At 31.7% G+C, this 19,268-nt stretch overlaps 1 long non-coding RNA gene across 1 annotated transcript; it reads right to left on the bottom strand.

Annotated features, from left to right (window-relative positions):
• Positions 1-2,204: 2,204 nt before the first annotated feature.
• LOC127255817 (uncharacterized) lies at positions 2,205-5,346 on the bottom strand. The gene is made up of 3 exons (XR_007839719.1): positions 5,219-5,346; positions 4,876-4,972; positions 2,205-2,596 (listed from the first exon to the last, which is right to left on the bottom strand). It is a non-coding gene; the product is annotated as an uncharacterized LOC127255817 (long non-coding RNA).
• Between the last annotated feature and the right edge of the window lie 13,922 nt (positions 5,347-19,268).

Here is a 19,268-nt window from a genome sequence, read left to right as displayed (position 1 = left end):
ATATGTCAATTATCTTATTTATAATTTTTTTTTTTAATTTTTTATCAAATATATTAAATCAATATTATATAATGAGAATTTGAAGAGTTGGGAAGAATGTTTAGCTCATGTTGAATTTGCATATAACCGTACGATTCATAGCTCTACGAATTGTTCTCCATTTGAGGTTGTTTACGGTTTTAACCTATTAACTCCTCTTAATCTTATGCCATTGCTACACAATGAGCATGTTAGTTTTGATGGCAGAAAAAGGGCTGAATTTATACAACAACTTCATTCTCAAGTTCGGGATAACCTACGAAAGGCAGCTGACAATTACGCAAAACAAGCTAACCGTGGGCGCAAGAAAGTTGTATTTGAGATAGAAGATTGGGTTTGGCTACACTTAAAGAATGAAAGATTTCCAAAATTGCAAAAGTCAAAACTTACTCCCCGTGGTGATGGGCCTTTTTGAGTGTTGGAACGCATTGATGATAATGCCTACAAACTTGAACTCCCAGGTGAGTACCAAGTTCATGCTACTTTTAATGTTTCTGACTTAAGTCTTTTTTATGCAACGAATGAATATCTTGTTCGGGAGAACAAGAAAGCTTTTCAAGAAGAAGAGAATGACGAGGACGTCCAATCTTCAAGCATTCAAATGCCTGTGGGACCCATCAGTCGAAGCCGAGCTCGTCAATTTAAAAAATCCGTCACTGCATTGATCAGACAATTTTTCATAGAGAATCAATTTAAGGATGATGCTTGGAGACCACTTACCCCTCACCTGACGCTCCTTCAATGGGACCCGCAAGAATCCCGATTGAAAGATCATGACAATCGCTAATTATGGAAGATTATCAAGGGAATCATTACTTATGGAGAGAATCACTAATCATGGAAGATTATCAAGTGAATAATCACTTATGGAGAAAATCGCTAATCATGGAAGTATATCAAGGGAATCATCATTTAGGGAGAGAATCGCTAATCATGGAAGATTATCAAGGGAATCGTCACTTATTGTGGAGGCTTCTAGAAGTACCTTAATATATATTTTCTTTTATTATAAGTTTCCATATAGTATAATTCCATATCTAAAACTTCCCTAATTATTTATTTCCTTATAGTTAGACTTACCTTTTGGTTTGTTTTCTTTATTATTTGTTGCCTTTTATTTTCCTCAAGGATCTCTATATAAGGTCCTTGCCTATCATTGTAATGGGAACCTTTTTTACATCTTGAATTAAATTTTACTTTTATAATTTTCTAGTGTTAGGGAGTGATTTCCTCGCATTTAGAATCTCAAATCGGGTCTTTGGAGTGATTCCATCAGTTCGTGGCTTCCAATCGTTTGCAGTGGGATTTAGCCTATTGTTTGTGTTTTACCTATGGATTGATTTCAGGTCCGAGACTTATTCTCGTGGTTGGTTATCATCTATACTAATTCACATTCTCTTTTCTTTTATTTTTATTCTTCATCCATTTGTTCTATTGAACTTTGTGGGTAAGGAAATTATATACGGTCATAATTATACGCGGCCGGGCCGTGTCATATATCCACCCTATAGTCAACAGATAGATACTTATAGGAAACAAACTAACAGAATAACAAATAAGAATATGTAAAATAATGAAGATGAATGAGTTCATAAGTTACCTAAATCTAAAATTTCAAGTACAATGTATGGAACAAGAGCCTTTTGTATAACAATATTTGTATGGCCAGCATATGCCATCAACAATGGGAGAGCAACAATAGATGACAACACCAATTTTTTGTCATGACATTTGTCAGCCAAATACATAGAACAATAGATATTGTATTACATTACGTAGCTTAAACATCATCCTTTGATCAGGTTTTCAAAGAATAAATTAGTGGATGGATTCCGACTTACTCCTTGTAGAGAGCTAAATCCAAGTCTAGCACCAATGGCAAGTCGGGGTGGATAAAAAAGAGAGTTGTAGTGATTCTCATGTGGTAGTTGACTCTTATCGAAGGGGTATCCGTATTGTAGCTTCCATGGAAAATGTTATAGTTTCTAGAAGCAAGAATGTGATTGGTTAAATCAGAAAATAATTACAAAACTAGATTCATTACAAGAATGAATATCGGAAATCAATTGTGCACCTATGTTGTATAAGTATATGTAAATTGACCTATTGTACATTTCGGATAAAGCCTGGATCTCGATGTTATTTCTGTAGACCTGCAAGCCATCAAAGAGGCTAAACTACTAATAAATCATATAAAATAATGTATTCAATAACCACCACTGATCGTGTAACACCCCGGCCGGCTCAAACCGGAGCGTCACCGCCACACCACACCGGAAGGCTTGTTCATCAATCAACGAGCCCTATGTTGTGGCGCTAAGGCTAAAACAATAAATACCAACAACTAAATAGGGATTTAGAATTAAAGCACACCGGCTTATCAATTAAATAAGTAAAGTTCGAATAAAAAACATAAATTAGAAAAAGTTCAAAAGGCATTAGTCTTTAAACATAATCAATGAATTTCAAAACATTTTGGAAGGTAAAGTAGTTTTAATTCCCCCGATGGATCATATGACGTGAATGCATCATTTAGGTATAACGGAAGCATGATCACCTACAAAAAGATCGTAAGAAGAGGGTCAACACAACGGTTGACTAAGCGCAATTAATCGAAGATAAATTAATACGCCACAAAATCATTTGAATAAGATAATTGAATAAGATGACATGTATCACATAAGGGGAACTCACACACACGAGTCTTTTAGCGCCTCCCTTATATCTCATTTTCATTCTCAAATAATAGTGATGAGCACATCACGAAGAAAACTCCACTAGGCCTTAATCAGGGCCGGCTCGACCCGGTTTTCCAACTTTATTGCTTCATATGACACGTCACATAGTTTCACATAATAACCATAAGGTCACAACCCTCAAGGAATACTCCACAATGTGTACATAAGGGTTCGAAATCCAAAGTACACGTAAATCAATTTTTTATTAGTTTGCGATAGGCGTCATACGGCCCACAACCCTCTAGTCTCCAATATAACATACCAAGAGGGGATTGTATGCAATCCATCCCTCCATCACAGATGACGGTCTAAAGACCTTTTCATCATGAATGACAGGCACCTCGGAATCACCCAAAAAGGGAACCCGCCATTTCGATCCCTCGACTTAGCCCATTCGGGATCTAGTTCAAGGTTAGCTAGTTATCCTAAAATACCGGTATACCCTCACGTGTTTGCAAGATACAAAGGTGGAAGGCTATGCCTTATCATCCAAACAATCGACGAGTTGATCGGACTCGACGGGTAGTCTCAATTACCAATTTGATCAAATACTCAACATGCTATTAGGAAAATTTCAAAAAGAGTATTTTAAACTCAAAATATTTCAATTGTCAACATTTAACCATGAAAAAGTAGGATATTAGACCCAACAAGTTCGTTATAATCTCACTTTATTTCGCCAAATAAACATTCGAAAAATATGTCAATCACAACAGGCATGGTCTAACTCAAAAAATCATAATATTTAAATATAATTGTAAATCTTTTTCCTAAAATTATAACTAGGTTAGGGAAAAACTAGGGTTTCAAACCCATCCATAAATTCTATGATTTTTAATTTAAAATACAATAAGAATCATCACATAAGTCTTAGATTACATTATAATCAACTTTCTAAAAGAAATTGGCAAAATCTAACACTTTTAGGGCAAACCCTTTTGACAATAATTTTGAAAAAATATCAATAGAAGGGGTCTAGGGATTAGAACATATCATCTATCTAAGATTAATCCCACATATTTCAAGAGAATAGACCAAAAGAAAGAGTTTTGGAGAAGAAGAATTCCAGAAAGAAGAAGCGGTTGGCGGCGGCGGCGTGCATGCTACTGATCCTTCCTTCTTTTTTTATTTTATTTTATTTTATTTTTTTATTAAACATAAAATACTTAGGCCTTTATTAATTATTTTACCCAACTTGGGCCCAAATTCAATTTTTACTCCTAATTTAAACCCAATTCTTTAATTTCTTACACTAAAAGCCCATAATAATATTAGGCCCAAAATAAAATTTGTCCGACTCCGGAAAACTTCCGGCAATTATTTTACGGGGTATTACAGATCGGCTCGAATTTTCCAAAAAATAAATATTTGAATTCGACACTGAGTCAAACAAAGAAAGTATTTTCCAGAATCTGTTTTGAGAATCACCAAAGCATTTTAAGTGCAAAGAAACCAGTATAGGGCTTAAGGCATGAACTTAAGTTTACTGGAACTTCTAAATTTATGTTGAAATCGATTCAACTATGCACCAAACTATTTATTCAACTCTTAATTTAATCTCTTCTTGTCTGTTAAAGTAGCAAACAAGATTATGCTGCCAAAAAGGACATAACTTAAAAATTCCAGGGTGCATCGATTAGTTCATTTATCTTATCGCATTATTGTCATGAAGAACACATTACCAAATGTTGTAAAACTTAGAGAAGTTAATATCTTACAAACACACCTACAAACTAGACACGCCCTAGTCAAAACTACAATTCAATCTATAATCCGAATGCACTAAACACTGTTAAAAATTATTGTAGTAGTTTATCTTGCCTTAGTTGTGTAGCCTTAATTTGTGCCTCTTAAAAAATGTTCGCTATCAGATGTCACATGGTCGATTGAACAGATTTAGCATTTCTTTTAGCTTTATTAGTTGATGCAGACATTGCTTGATTAGTAGTCATGTTTTTGCCAATAGTCAGAATTTTGAATTGGTTTGGCTCATCAGGAGATTCAGTTGCAAGAACAAACATAATAGACTTCTTTAGGGAGTAAAGTCGCAAAATAGGACCACTAAAATAGCTTCGCAATAAAACTTGAATGCCAATACCTTGTCTCTTTCCGCTTACAATATGAAGTGAAGCCTTCTGTGATGAACTATGAGAATTGATCCCTCTCTCGAATAGACAATGCAAGCAGAAGTTCCCCTAAACATATTATGGTAATTGCACACAAAATTCAGATCAAATTTCAACATACACACATCTCCTAAATTAGAACTGAAAATTAAAACTCAAGAAAAAGAGATTTAAGCTAATTAAACTCATACTCAATGGATCCATCTGTTGTGCCCTTCTTATTAGTGTCATACCCAACAAATTTCTCCTCACCACATACCTTGACGCCACAGGAATCAATCAAACAATGACAAAAAAGCCTAGAATGCTGATTACCGTGCTAATCAAGATCGGCTCTTCAGCTAGTAATCAATTCCGTAGCGAGCTTTCGGCGAGGTGGCCGCGGCCATCATGGACGTTGTAGCTTGCTTTTCCGCTACCATTGCTCATCCGCTAAACTTTCCTCTCTGTAGAAAATAAATGAAATATGCATTTATGTATTACACCTATATTTTATTTAAGAAAATCATAAGAAAGGCTCAGCTTTCGGTGCCTTATGTATATTTAAAAAAAAAAAAAAACATTAAAACAAAGGCACAACTTTCGGTGCCTTACTAAAACTCTTAAAAAATAAAATAAAATCAGAAGAAGGTGCAATATTCTGTGCCTTATGTATTTTTGGAAAAAGAAAATTAAAAGAAAGCCGCAACTATCCACACCTTACGAAAAAAATTAAAACAAAAGCGCAATTTTCCGCACCTCACATGTATAAAATATATTACTGTAGAAGCGAAAACATCAGCTCCTCTTCTTATATTTTTTAAACACATATTATTATTTTTAATTTTTTTAAAAAATATAACTATAAAGTAACACACAGTTGTTTGCACCTCTCCGTACACTCTTTTTATCTTTTAATAAAAACTTTTAGGCACCGTGTTAGACTCCTATATTTTTATTTTCTTATTTTTATGAAATAATTGGCGCCACTCACGGCGCCCTTATTTTTTATTAAAAATAAAATTGAAAAGATAGTGCATAAAATAGCAACAACATAAAATAATAATTATTTTTATATATATATAAAATAATAAGACACGATTTTTTGCACCAAGAAATATATTTTTTATATATTTTGGTACGAACTTTGGCTACTAATACTATCCGCGCCACGCCACGCCGCGGCACCTTATCCGTACCAAACATGGCTTTTTTGGATAGTGAATAATAATAATAATAATAATAATAAATAATAATAATAATAATATAAAAGATAGAAAGGGAAAAAGTGCATATGAGCTTGAGGGTGCATGAACCAAGTCCGGGTGCGAAGGAAAGGTAAGATAGCAGTGTATTGTGCCATTTTACCAGCTACTCACAATAATTAATTGTGTGTTTTTCAAAATTATTTTTGAAATTCAAAATAATTAAAATTAATATAAGTATTTAATTTAATATATATATATATATTTAATTTGATATTTTTGCATAAGACAATAATAAATAATATGAAAGAAGAAAGACCTTACATCCAAACACATTATAAGGGTTGTCCGTTAAAGATAGTCTGGTGGTGTGAAGATAGCCTTGTGGCTATGAGGTCAGGGACGCCTCCAGGTCTTGTCTGTCATACATGGTTCGCCTAGTATGACTTGTCTTGTCGGACTTAGTTTTGAGGCTATTAAGTTCGACCAGAGATTATCCAGAGTGAAGATGCGTATATTCGGCTATCGACTGCGAATTCTCACGTTAAAATAATAATAATAATAAAATTAAAATTCATTGATTATAACTTCGATTTTAATTTGTGTATGTACGACACTTAATTTTATCTATTTATAATTATTTCTGAAGTTATACTCTGTATATATAATTTTTCTAATATATTGAAAATTATTCATCATACCTGCATGCTAAAACTTTATACTATTTTTTTTTTTTCAATATGATAAAATTTTAGTACTACATTAATATAAAACTTTAACCTAAATAAATTGGTCTATTAAATGATACAATCGTAGACGCTTTTTTAAAAAAAATAAAATAATTTTTTTCTATATTATTTTCAAAATATTTTAAAACTTAAAAAACAATTATATATATATATATATATATGAGCCTGAATACTTGGGGTATATATATAATATACTACAATATTATAAAAATTGCATTCGTCGCTGGACAGGCTGTAGAGAGGTAGTAATAATAGATAGTGAGTGTTATGAAATAAACGCGGAATAAATTTAATTTTATTAACGAAAAAATCAATGAAAACAAAAAAAAGTTTGAACTAGGGTTTGGTTTTTAGGTTCAACCCCCAATATCACTCACTAAAGCACAAAATCGACACAAACACACATATACTGCGACATACACAACCAAACCGGCCCGAGACCCTCAACCTAGACCGAAAACAACCCCCCCCCCCCCCATAAGTAAGGAAAAACAAAGCAACGGTAGAACAGCAGTCAAAAAGAAAGGAACCACACAAACAAAGGCTAAACTCGATGTCGAACCCCTTGCAGTTCGAATCGAGACAGGGGGAATGAAAGCACCTCTAATCTCTATAGAAAACAGGAGAAAAAAGTTCGTCGGATGCTCGTCGGAGGTCTCCGGAGAAGATCGCCAGAATATCGCCAAGAGAGGAAAGTGTTTAGAGAGAGGCGAGAGTGTTTAGAGAGAGGCGAGAGTGTTTAGATTGAAAGAGTGAAGGTGAGAGTAGTGACAGCTCCCTCTCTCTACATATATATATGTAGGTTAGAACAGATCAAACGGCCAGGGTTAAAACCCTTGATCAAACGGTCCACACCAAGTCTAGGAAAAATATATACGGGTCGGGTCATATAACCATGTCGGAGGGTTGGGTTACAAATTATGGGTTGGGGCCAGGTTTAATTGGGCCACAAAATATACTCCCTTCATCGCATAAGTAAATATTCATTTGTTTTTTGCAGGTAGTTTTAGAAATATTAGTATTATATTGAAATATAGTAGAAATAAAGTAAAAATGACTAAAATAACCTTATTAGTATGTGTGATATAAAGGTAATGACATTTGTGTAATATATTGTAAGTTGTAAGGCTATTCGTAATGTTAGGTAGATAATACAGTTACTAAAAAAGGAAATTGATACTTTGTTATGAGACAGACTAAAATGAAAAAATAGATACTTTGTTATGGGACAGATGGAGTATATGTGTTGTGTTTGTGTATGGATCCAATAATGGTCTCCAAAATTATCATCAACCAAAATTTTATAACAATCCTCCACCAAATTTTGGTTATGGGTGACTAGGGCCATCGCTGCCCAATAGTTTGGATTACTTACCTGCACAAGACAAAAAAAAACATTAATTTAGCCTAATATCTACACACATGTAGAACACAGGTAATCAAATGTATCATAACATATTATTTTCAAACAAGATACAACTCTATCAAGTTTCAAGAATATTGTATCTACAACAACAGAAATACATTAAATTCAAACTTTGACAGAACTACATTACATTGTAAATGTGTCATACAATCAAAACATATAGCAAACAATATACAAACAACAATAGTAGCAAGCTTCACAAGTTTTATATCATTCACAACCAATAATAACACAATACAAAGAAGCCAATGGAAAAATCTAGGAACTGATTTCAAGCACTTATTATCAACTAATGAGCTCTTATCTTCTTTTACCACTAAACATTGAGACTTACTTTCGGAATTAAACAATTTCCTATCACTCATAGGTTCATCCACAACAACTAAGTTCTCAAACATACTTCTAGGTAAAGAAGATGAATCAAAATTACCAAATATAAAGAACACTTTAGGACTATTCCTAACCTCATATCTAAAAAATAGGTAATTTTCAATCTCATTACTATTATTTGAAACAATTCCAACATTGCTTTTAATTTCTGAAACTGTATTTTCAGTTTTCCTCACAACAGGCTGGCCAGCAACAGATAAGATTCGAAAATCACCCACAAAAATATCAATTTCATTATATAAAGCAAACTCCACCTCATTTTGAACACTATCAAAAACAGTATTAATTTCTCCCTCAAATTTGATATTATCAATTTCAACATCAGCAGATTGAACACAATCCGAAACTGAATTAATATCATCACAATTAAAAACATAATCTCTCACTCTCTCCACCTCTGCATTTTCGTTTCTTAGAACAGATACACTTTCAGCAACATTACAGTTAATTACATAATCAATCTCAGCAATTTCAATGTCAACATATTGTACATTTTTGGATTCACAAACAGTATGCTGAATATCAGTAGATTCAAAACGAAAATAAGATTTTATAGATTTAATTTCTTTGTTTTCTATATCAATCAAATTATACTCCACCTTATTTCCTATATTACAAAATTCTGTATTAATATCAATAGTCTCAGAATCAACAAACTCAGATTCCTTAATATTCAAACATGGCATACAACATTCATTAAATGTCACATTATTACTAATAACAGTTTTCAAACCGGATCTAGAACTTAACCACAATCTGTACCCTGTAACACCATAACCTAAGAAAACACAATTTTCAGTTTTCATCTCAAAATCATCAATGCAAACATGTATCACATCAAGACACCCAAACACACGAACATTAGATATGTCGACTATTCTACCCAACCACTTACTTTCAGGAATTTCACCATTAAGGGGGATAGAGGGTGTTTGATTTAAAACATAGATTGTTGTTACAGTAGCTTCACCCTAGAATTTTCTAGGTAAACCAGACGACGTCAAAAGACATCTAACTTTTTCCAAAAAAGTCTGATTTAACCTCTCAGCAACCCAACTAAATTGAGATGCCTTGAGGACAGATTCAAAATTGATACATTTTTGCACAAAAAAATTACTAAACCAGGTGTTACAAAAATTTAAACCATTATCAGTTTTAATATATTTAATTTTTCTGCCAGTTTCAACTTCAATTTGAATTTTCCAATTCTTGAAAATTCTAAACAAATCCAGTTTATTTTTCAATAAGAAAATCCAATTTTTTCTAGAAAAATCGTCAACAATAGTTAAGATATATCTACTCCCACCATAAGTGGGTTCATTAGAAGGTTCACATATATCAATATGTATACATTCCAAAACTTTTTTTGAAAAAATATAATTTTCAGGGATTTTTGACGAAAATTGAACTTTATTAAATTTTCCAAGTTAGCATATATAACAAAAGGCAATAATATAAAATTTTTCATTTTCCAAATAATCCGATTCATGCAGAATTTTCAAGTCATTATTGCTAGTATGACCTAATCTCTTATGCCATAATTCAAAATTATCAATTTCAGAATTATCTATATCAGAACATACATTCACAGGTATAGTAGAGGTTACATATAAGTCATTTTTTAATTCTGCCCTAAAAATTACTAAAGACCCTTTTGTTATTTTCATGCAATTTAAACTCCACTTTCCTTCTAAACCTAAAGTAGATAGTTTAACACATGACAATAGATTATTAGACAATTGAGGCACATATCTCACATCATGCAATTTCAATATATTTTCAGATTTAAATTTCAAATTAATAACACCAATTCCATCAACTTTACACACACGTTATCAGCCATAGTCACATAACAATGTGTTAAAGTTTTAAACTCAGAAAAAATATTTTTCAGAGGTGTCATATGGAATGTGCAAGCAGAATCAACTATCCATTCATTAGCACTCAAAAAATTTGAATTTAAATTTCGACAAACAACAAACACGTTTCCAAAATCATTATCAATAACAGTCATATTAGCCAAGTCACTTGCTGCATTACTATTATTACCGTTATTATTATTATTATTATGTTTCTTAGGGCAATATCTAACAAAGTGTGAAGGATCACCACAATTATAACATCTCTTTCCTCATTTATTAAGAGTTTTAGATCTATTAGGACTTCTATTATTATTTTTTTTTTATTTTTTATTTTATTATCAGAATTTCCAAAATTATTATTCCTATTAGATCTAAAAGGAGATCTACCCCTAATAAACATAACATCACCAGATTTATTAGATTTATTTACATTCAAATGTAATTCTTTACTTTTCAAACCATTAATAACCACATCTAAAGTCACAATATCACGCCCATATTTAATTGTCGATTTCACATTAGAAAAAACACTTGGAATAACATTCAAAAGAATTATAGCACTGTAATCATCTAAATTCTTATCACCAGTAAGCTTAATATCTTGAATTAATTTTTGAAAAATATCAAGATTTTCATCAATAGTTTTAGATTGAAAAAGTTTAAAACTAAAGAACTTTCTAACAAATAAAGCCTACTAGGTAAAGAAGTTTGAGTATATAATTCATCCAATTTATTCCACAATGCCACAACAGAGAGTCTACCAACCTTACGAATTACATGATTAACTAAATTCAGAATTATACAAGACGAAGTCATTTCATCTAACTCAGCTCAGCCCTCTATTCAAGAGGGACTGTGGTTGCTTGATCCAACTCTGCTGCTTTTATTAATTTTTGAGTAACAAGTATACTTCTCATTTTTTGTTTCCAAATAGAAAAATCAATTTTTCCATCAAAAGGTTGGATATTAAAAAAAGTTTGCCCAGCCATGATTATCAGTTTTTGAAAAATAGTTTTTTTTTAAAAAAAAAATTCGAAAAACACAATTTGTTTGACAAAAAATATTTGTTTAAAAAAGAAGATTATTGTAAAAAACAATTTATCAAAAATACAAATTATTTTAAAACAAATTGAGAACCAAACAAACACCCAAATCACAGCACATCAGTAGCAATTCACAGAAAACAAACACAACAATCAAACACAACAGCAAATATATCACAGAATATTGCAATCACAGGCAAAAATAACAAAAAAGCCTATCTATTACAATATTCACTCGTGACTATTCCACCGAAGGTACTTAAAGAAAAATAACTGTAATAAAATAGTTAGGGTTATAGAGTTTACCCTTGAAGCACAACAATACATTTCCTACAAAAGTACAAGGGTATATACACATGACCTATTCTTTTTCAAGAATAGGGGTTAGCCAACTAATAACAGCAAACCAGAAACAATGTTTCTCCTCTAACCAAAGTTAGAGTCACCGAAACTCACGAACAGAGACATTAGGCCACAAAAACAGTTTTAACAAGATCTTTCAAAAAATAATTTTGGTTTTAAAGATTTTTGAAAAACTTTTGGATTTGAACCCAAAAAAGCATATATCTAAACGAAAATAAGGCGAAACAACAAGTTTTACGGTTTATTTTCTTAAAATAACAACGGACAAAATCGGTTTTCACCAAATCGAAACGATTTTGAACCGTTATAACCGAAATGGACTCGAACTTAACCGATCTACACAAAACAGTAGCGATTAAGTCCAAACCCAACATTAACAGTTCGACCGCGCTATATTAGCACGGATCGAAAAACTCAACGGGCCGATATAGACTCGAAATCAAAGGAAAAGAACCGAACACAGTATAATAAGTTCGATTCAACCGGATCCTTTCGATTTCTTACGGATCGCTTTGGTTTTGAGCAGATCCTTACAAAATCAAAGAGTAAAGACGATTTCGTAAAAGAAAAACTCAACCAAGGCTTAAAATACAAGGAAAGAAACACAATGAGCCGATTTTGACAAAGATCTAAAAAAAGAAAAGAATCAAGCACTTAAAAAATAGGCCAATTCAACCGGATCCTTTTAGATCTTAAAGATTTAAACCAAGTCTTTACAAAATAAAAAATAAAGATAATTTTGTAAAGAAAATCTTCACCAAAAGCTCTGATACCACTTGTTATGAAATTAACGCGGAATAAACTTGATTTTATTAATGAAAAAATCAACGAAAACAAAGAAAGGTTTGAACTAGGGCTTGGTTTTTAGGCTCAGCCCCCAATATCACCCACTAAAGCTCAAAATCGACACAAACACACATACACTGCGACATACACAACCAAAACGGCCCGAGACCCTCAACCTAGACCGAAAACAACCCCCCACAAGTAAGGAAAAACAAAACAACGGTAGAACAACGGCCAAAAAGAAAGGAACCACACAAACCGAAGGCTAAACTTGATGTCGAACCCCTTGCAGTTCGAATCGAGACAGAGGGAATGAAAGCACCTCTAATCTCCACAGAAAACAAGAGAAAGAAGCTCGTCGAAGGTTGCCGGAGAAGATCGCCAGAATGTCGCCAAAAGAGAAAAGTGTTTAGAGAGAGAGAGAGAGTGAGGGTGAAAGTAGTGACGGCTCCCTCTCTCTACATATATATATATATAAGTTACAACAGATCAGACGGCCAGGGTTAAAACTCTTGATCAAACGGTCCACAGCAAATAAAAAAATATATATATGCGGATCGGGTCATATAATCGGGTCGGAGAGTTGGATCACGAATTATGAATTAGAGCCAAATTTAATTGGGCCACAAAATATATATGTATTATATTTGTGTATGAATCCAATAATAATCTCCAAAATTATTATCAACCAAAATTTTAGAACTGTGAGAACTGAGAAGGTGCCGAGGCAATGCAAACTTTTGCGACTCCACGTACGCCAATTGACAAATGAATTATGTCTGTATTATTGTACTGTACTGTATTCTAATGGGGCCATGAATTCTCAATTTGTTTTTCATCACATCATCCCTTAGCTTTCATCCTTATCCATTAATTCATTTCACCATTTATTTATTTATTTTAGTATAAAGTCCGACAGGCCAAGCAGCCACAACTGAGCCTCAGGTGACGAAACCAATTTTGATACTAGTTTGAAGATAAATGGATGTTTGTATTGTATTATTACATGACATGAGTGCGATTTACTAATAGACATTCTTCTTAATGAATAAAATTAAATATTTAATTTGATATAAGTAGTCGTTCAATATAATGTCGTTGAAATTACTAATATTTTTCTAATAGTTTTTAAATAAAATATAGATATTTAATATATTATTTTTTTGATTGAAATATTTTTATGAATAATTTGAAAATAAATTTGAATGTATAAACGAAGCCCAACCCAGTATGCTGTTCCTAATATTAACAAATTAAAGGCCTACTTATCTTTAATAGTTTTGGATTTTGGAATATTGGTTTTGTAGAAAACACAGCCCAACCTGCGTAATTGGATCTCCACTACACTCATTGACGGACGTACATTTATTTATTTTATTTATTAATTATGGTATTGACTTCATAAATTATAGGCTTAAATTAATTTACAAATATTAGGTGTTGGAATTATAAAAAATAAATAAATTATTCTCTCAAAAGCACTCAATCGAAAAAATTATATATTATAATTTACAGAAGTATTTCAAATGCTGTGAATTAAAATTACATTTAGAGAACTTCAAACTTAGATAATTTTTTTTTTTAATTTCGAAAGTAAATTTCCAAATACTTTTATATGGCATCATATATTTACTACTAACATCTTAAAAAGTAGAAAACAACATTTTAATATAATATATATTTATTTGTTTTTTTTTGGAAGATTAAAAGTATTATTGAAGACAACCGTTACTTTGTTGATTTTTTAAATAAGCACCCGTAATATATATAAACAACACACAATTTTATTATACACAACACATGCTATATGTAATAAAACATGCATTGTTTGTTCATAATTACAAGTGTGATATATAAAATATGTGATGTGCTAAAAGCAACGGTTATGTTGTATGAAACTATAGCATATGTGTTGTATTTGTATTATATTAACACATATAATATGCTCTCTGTAATAATATTGTGTATTGTCTGTCTAACATCAGTACCATAACCACTGCGATTCTTGATATATTATTGTTTCCAAATTCGTATATATTGGAAAATTTCATATATATATATATTTTTTCTCATCCATAGAAAGCTCTCAACTTTCATAAGAAAAAACAAAGGATCTACGTTATTATTTTATTTATATATTTCATAATTTCATAAATTTGCCTACTAAATTTAAGATATTACATAAAAATTTCATTTATTGATAGTTTTTGAAGATTATAATATAGTCAACTTTAATTATATAAATTAACAAAAATTAATTTATATTCATATTTTTAGAAAGAGTGGTTTAGCTAATTATAATACCATAAATTTATCTCATGATTAAGACAATCCAAATATATTCAACTTATTCTCATATATAGAGCATTATTAGCATTATTTGCGAAATCTAATTTAATCAAATTTATTTACTTTCTCAAAATTGTAAACCCAGTCAATTAAATACTTCATTATTTCAAAATACTGTCAATAAACTGTACTGCATTCTATCGAATAATAATATTTTAATATACTATAGGGTAAACTGTTCTTTTAATCCCGTATTTGACCATCTTTATCATTTTAGAACTTTAAATGAACACTGTCTGAAAATAGTCTCGTAAGTAAATTTTTTTCTGCTAAAATGATCTTCCGGTGCCAGACTCATCATGCTGGCCCTCCATCGCTGACGTGGCTCTAACGTGGCTGACGTGTCATCGCCACGCAGATGCCACATCAACGACACATGGATTTTGTTTTATTACTTATTATTTATTATTTTACAAAGTGTCTTGGTAAACCCTTTTTTTAGTCTTGTATATAACTTTCTTTATCATTTTAGGACTTTAAATGGATTATGTCTTAAAATAGTTCTGTAAGTAAAAATTTTTCGCTAAAATGGTCCTCCGATGTGACATCTACGTGGCGATACATGTCAGCCGCGTCAGTGCCACATCACCATCGGCGGGCCAGCGTGGAAAATCTGGCACCGGAGGACTATTTTAGGAAAAAAAATTTACTTACGTGACTATTTTTAAACAATGTCAATTTAAAATCCTAAAATAATAAAGGATATTTGATACGAGACTATAGAAATGTTTACCCTATATTATATATAGCATATTATAATACTACATACAATATATTGTATAAGTTTTAACATTATTACCGATATATGTTATAATATTTATTAATTTATTCAGATATTTATAATTTTAGAAAATAAAAATAATCCACTAAAACAAATGAATCAATCATTTGATAATATTCTCTCAAAAATTAGAAATTTATTATATGATACGTAAAGCAAAATATTTTATTATAATATGTGTAGCATATTGTATTATTGCATACAACATATTATATAACAATCCATATGACATGAGAGTTTATTATAATATGTGTAGCATATTGTATTATTGCATTCAACATATTATATAACAATCCATATGACATGAGAGTTACTAAGCGATAAAATAAATCAAGGGAAGATTTCATATTCTTGGAATATTGTAAGCTACATGTATTGAAATTTATGAAAATGTAGTTGTAGTTTAATAATTTTGCTATCAAAAATTTATTTATCCTTCTTTTTACAGGTGCGTTTTTACATTGAACTCAGAAATTTTAAGTCTTAAAATAAAATTAGAGAAAGAATTACAGTGAGTCTAAGGAATCGAAAAAACGGTAAAAGGCTGGAGATGAGTGAAGAACAATAAACATTAGTCCACTAAAGTAGTAAAAGTGATTATAGATAAATGATTGTTGAGATGGATTATGGTGAGCGAATCAGAATGCATGAGATGTGTAGGAGTGAAGTTTTGGTGTGTAGTAGATGTAGTGAAGGGCGGTTGTGAGCAAAAATTGATATATGTATAATGTGGAATGTCAGAGAAAAGTAGCTGAGGATGATAGTGTATCTGTGAGCAAAAATATATATGATGAAAGGATAAAGCGAAATGTTTGTGTGTGAGATAAACTGTGTTCCTTAATAACTAGATTACCTTGAATGAAATGAGCGAGGGGATCGTACAATATAGGGGCATGAGTGATGACTATGATCATATATGTTTATTTAAATCGAATTCTTGATTTGACTGGTACTTAACCTTGGGAGTTAAACGAGACTTCGGATCCACAATTAAGAATATTATTAAAAAAAAAAGTCATTGTCACCAAATATTTCTGAGACCTAATAGGCAAGTACCTATGTCTAATTAGTTATTACTTAGAAAAGTTCTATTACTGGTTCTACTCTTCTGATACATTTCTCTAATCATGATTAAATTCGAATTACATACTAAGTAGATCGACAAAGTTTCCATGTGTTGGTATAAAATTGATGTATCAGGGATCCGTAGAATGTTTAGACAACCAACTAGTGTATGTGTGGCGGCTAAATTGTCCTTACTGGCTGTTGATGTGGAATATTTTGCCACATATTTTTTTAGTTGAAAAAAGTCTTTTTAATAGATAAAAAGACAATTAAAATCCTGTATGTTTCATTGACAAAAAGCACAATGAAAAATGTGCAAGTATTGATTTGGAAAGTAAAAAAGAGATGAAGAAAAAGAAAGGGACACTGCACCCCTTTTAGATCCGCAAACAGATCAGACAACCAATTTGTTGCTTGCATATCTTCAACCCTGCTCATGATGCTCAGTTCAAGGCCTGATATATTAGACTTTGAAAAGCTCAAACATTAGACAAATTATTTATCTCAATGTTTAACTATAATAAAGACAAAAAGTCTTGCCCCTCGTGCTTGCAACAATATGGATGGTAAAAAAGCAATGATGAAAAAGTCCCATACTTACAATAACAAGAATGACAACTTTTGATTCTCTCATTTTTATGTCATTTATAAAGGCTGTGTCAAGTCAATTTTGTGCCGTACGGTCTCATATTTCACATGAGATGTGTGTTGGCATAATTGACCATTTGGTGTCCTTGTGGTGTCGAGTTTTGATTGGAAGAACTGGATTTGTGTGTGTATATATATATACAACCCATGAAATTGTGAGAGGTGGGGGCTTTCATAATTTTTTAGAGCAAAATTTTGAGGTCTTTCGAGTGCTTAGTGTAGAGTGAGAGCTTGAAGAGTTCTTTTTTTTTTTTTTTTTTTTTTTCCATATCAAAATGAAAGCCAAGCCAAAATCCCATTGCATAATAGTTGAGTTTCACTTCTAGTTGAGGGGGAGTGTTCTCATTTATTGTGAGGGATTTCCGTGTAAGATTAGACCATGTTTTGAGTAGAACAATCTGACAAGGATTTTCATCTTTTACGATGGGCCTGAACTTGGTCGAAACTGTTGGAGATTTGAAGCCGAATTGATATTATGATACAATCACAGTTGTTTGCTATGTCGACAAATTTCCGAGTGTTTTCTTTGTGCAAAAGGAATTCCAAGAAGAGTTGAAGAAGGAAAATGTGAAGCTGCCTACACGCTTGTCCCATCTCAGAGCACAAGCCAACGGAGGTTGCGCCCTTGCATGCTTGCCTTTGTGAAGGAAGGTGCACTTGCATGTGGTAGGGAAAACAATACATTTTAGTTGAGTGTTTGTCGCTAGAGATTTGTAGAGTTTGTGTGAGGAGTTTTGTATCTTGTTCTTGCCTTACTCATAATAGAATTGCCCTGAGTTGGCACCCCTCAGACGTACGCCGGCTGAGGGCCGAACTGGGTCAACAAACGATGGTGTGCTGTTTGTTTTGATTCACTCTACATTGTACTTCTTGTTGTTTGTTTGTTGTTTGAATCTCAAATCGACAACATCACTTTGAATACTACAAACATTTTCAGAGTGCATTTCATTATGTTGCATTGTTCAAGAGTGATCAAGATTGGAGTTTAAGGTGTAGAAATACATCTTATGGGACCGTCACCGTGTACTTAGATTCTACGGACTATCTAATCTCTCTTAACAATGCTACATGACCATAGGCCTAAATTGTTAATCCTTCTCTCATCCTTTCCCATTTTTCCTCAATAATCTAACTTAAACAAATCAAATAAGAATGTGAAGGTGTGCATGGAAAAAATGAGTTTGAGAAAAAAATGATATAATTTATTTTAAGAAAAACAGTAAATTTACATTATGAAAATAGGAAATAAATTTTCTAGAAAAAGATTTTCGGCAACCACGGACAGGTGGTCAGGAGTGAAAAATCTTCATAAGCCCACTGACCTCCACTAAAATTACTAAAAAAGCTCCTTACAGTTTGAGTGCTCGAAAATGAACCATAAATAAAATATAAGTGCAAGTGAAAAATATATTTTACAATAGGGTATCTTGCTATATTTATAGGCTTATCAAAACGGTAGTTGAGCAATTGATATGATAGTTGGAAGTCAATTGTAATTGTTATGCAGTTAGCTAGTTAGTTAGTTGGAACAGTTTAAACTGATATAATTCTGAGTTTCATTTATTTTTTTTTTTATTTTGAAATTTAAAACATTCATTATTTTTTATAGTATTATTAGTTAATTAAATACTAATATAATTTCCTTGATAATATAAACAAATTAAATATCTAAAAATAAATAAATATAAATGCATTTTAATATTTTAAATTTATATATTT

This window comes from Andrographis paniculata, unplaced genomic scaffold, assembly GCF_009805555.1.
Source record: "Andrographis paniculata isolate CXL003 unplaced genomic scaffold, ASM980555v1 Contig54END, whole genome shotgun sequence".
NCBI lineage: Eukaryota > Viridiplantae > Streptophyta > Magnoliopsida > Lamiales > Acanthaceae > Andrographis > Andrographis paniculata.
The sequence above is the reverse complement of the archived record's forward strand: the minus strand, read 5'-3'. Positions and strand labels throughout refer to the sequence as shown.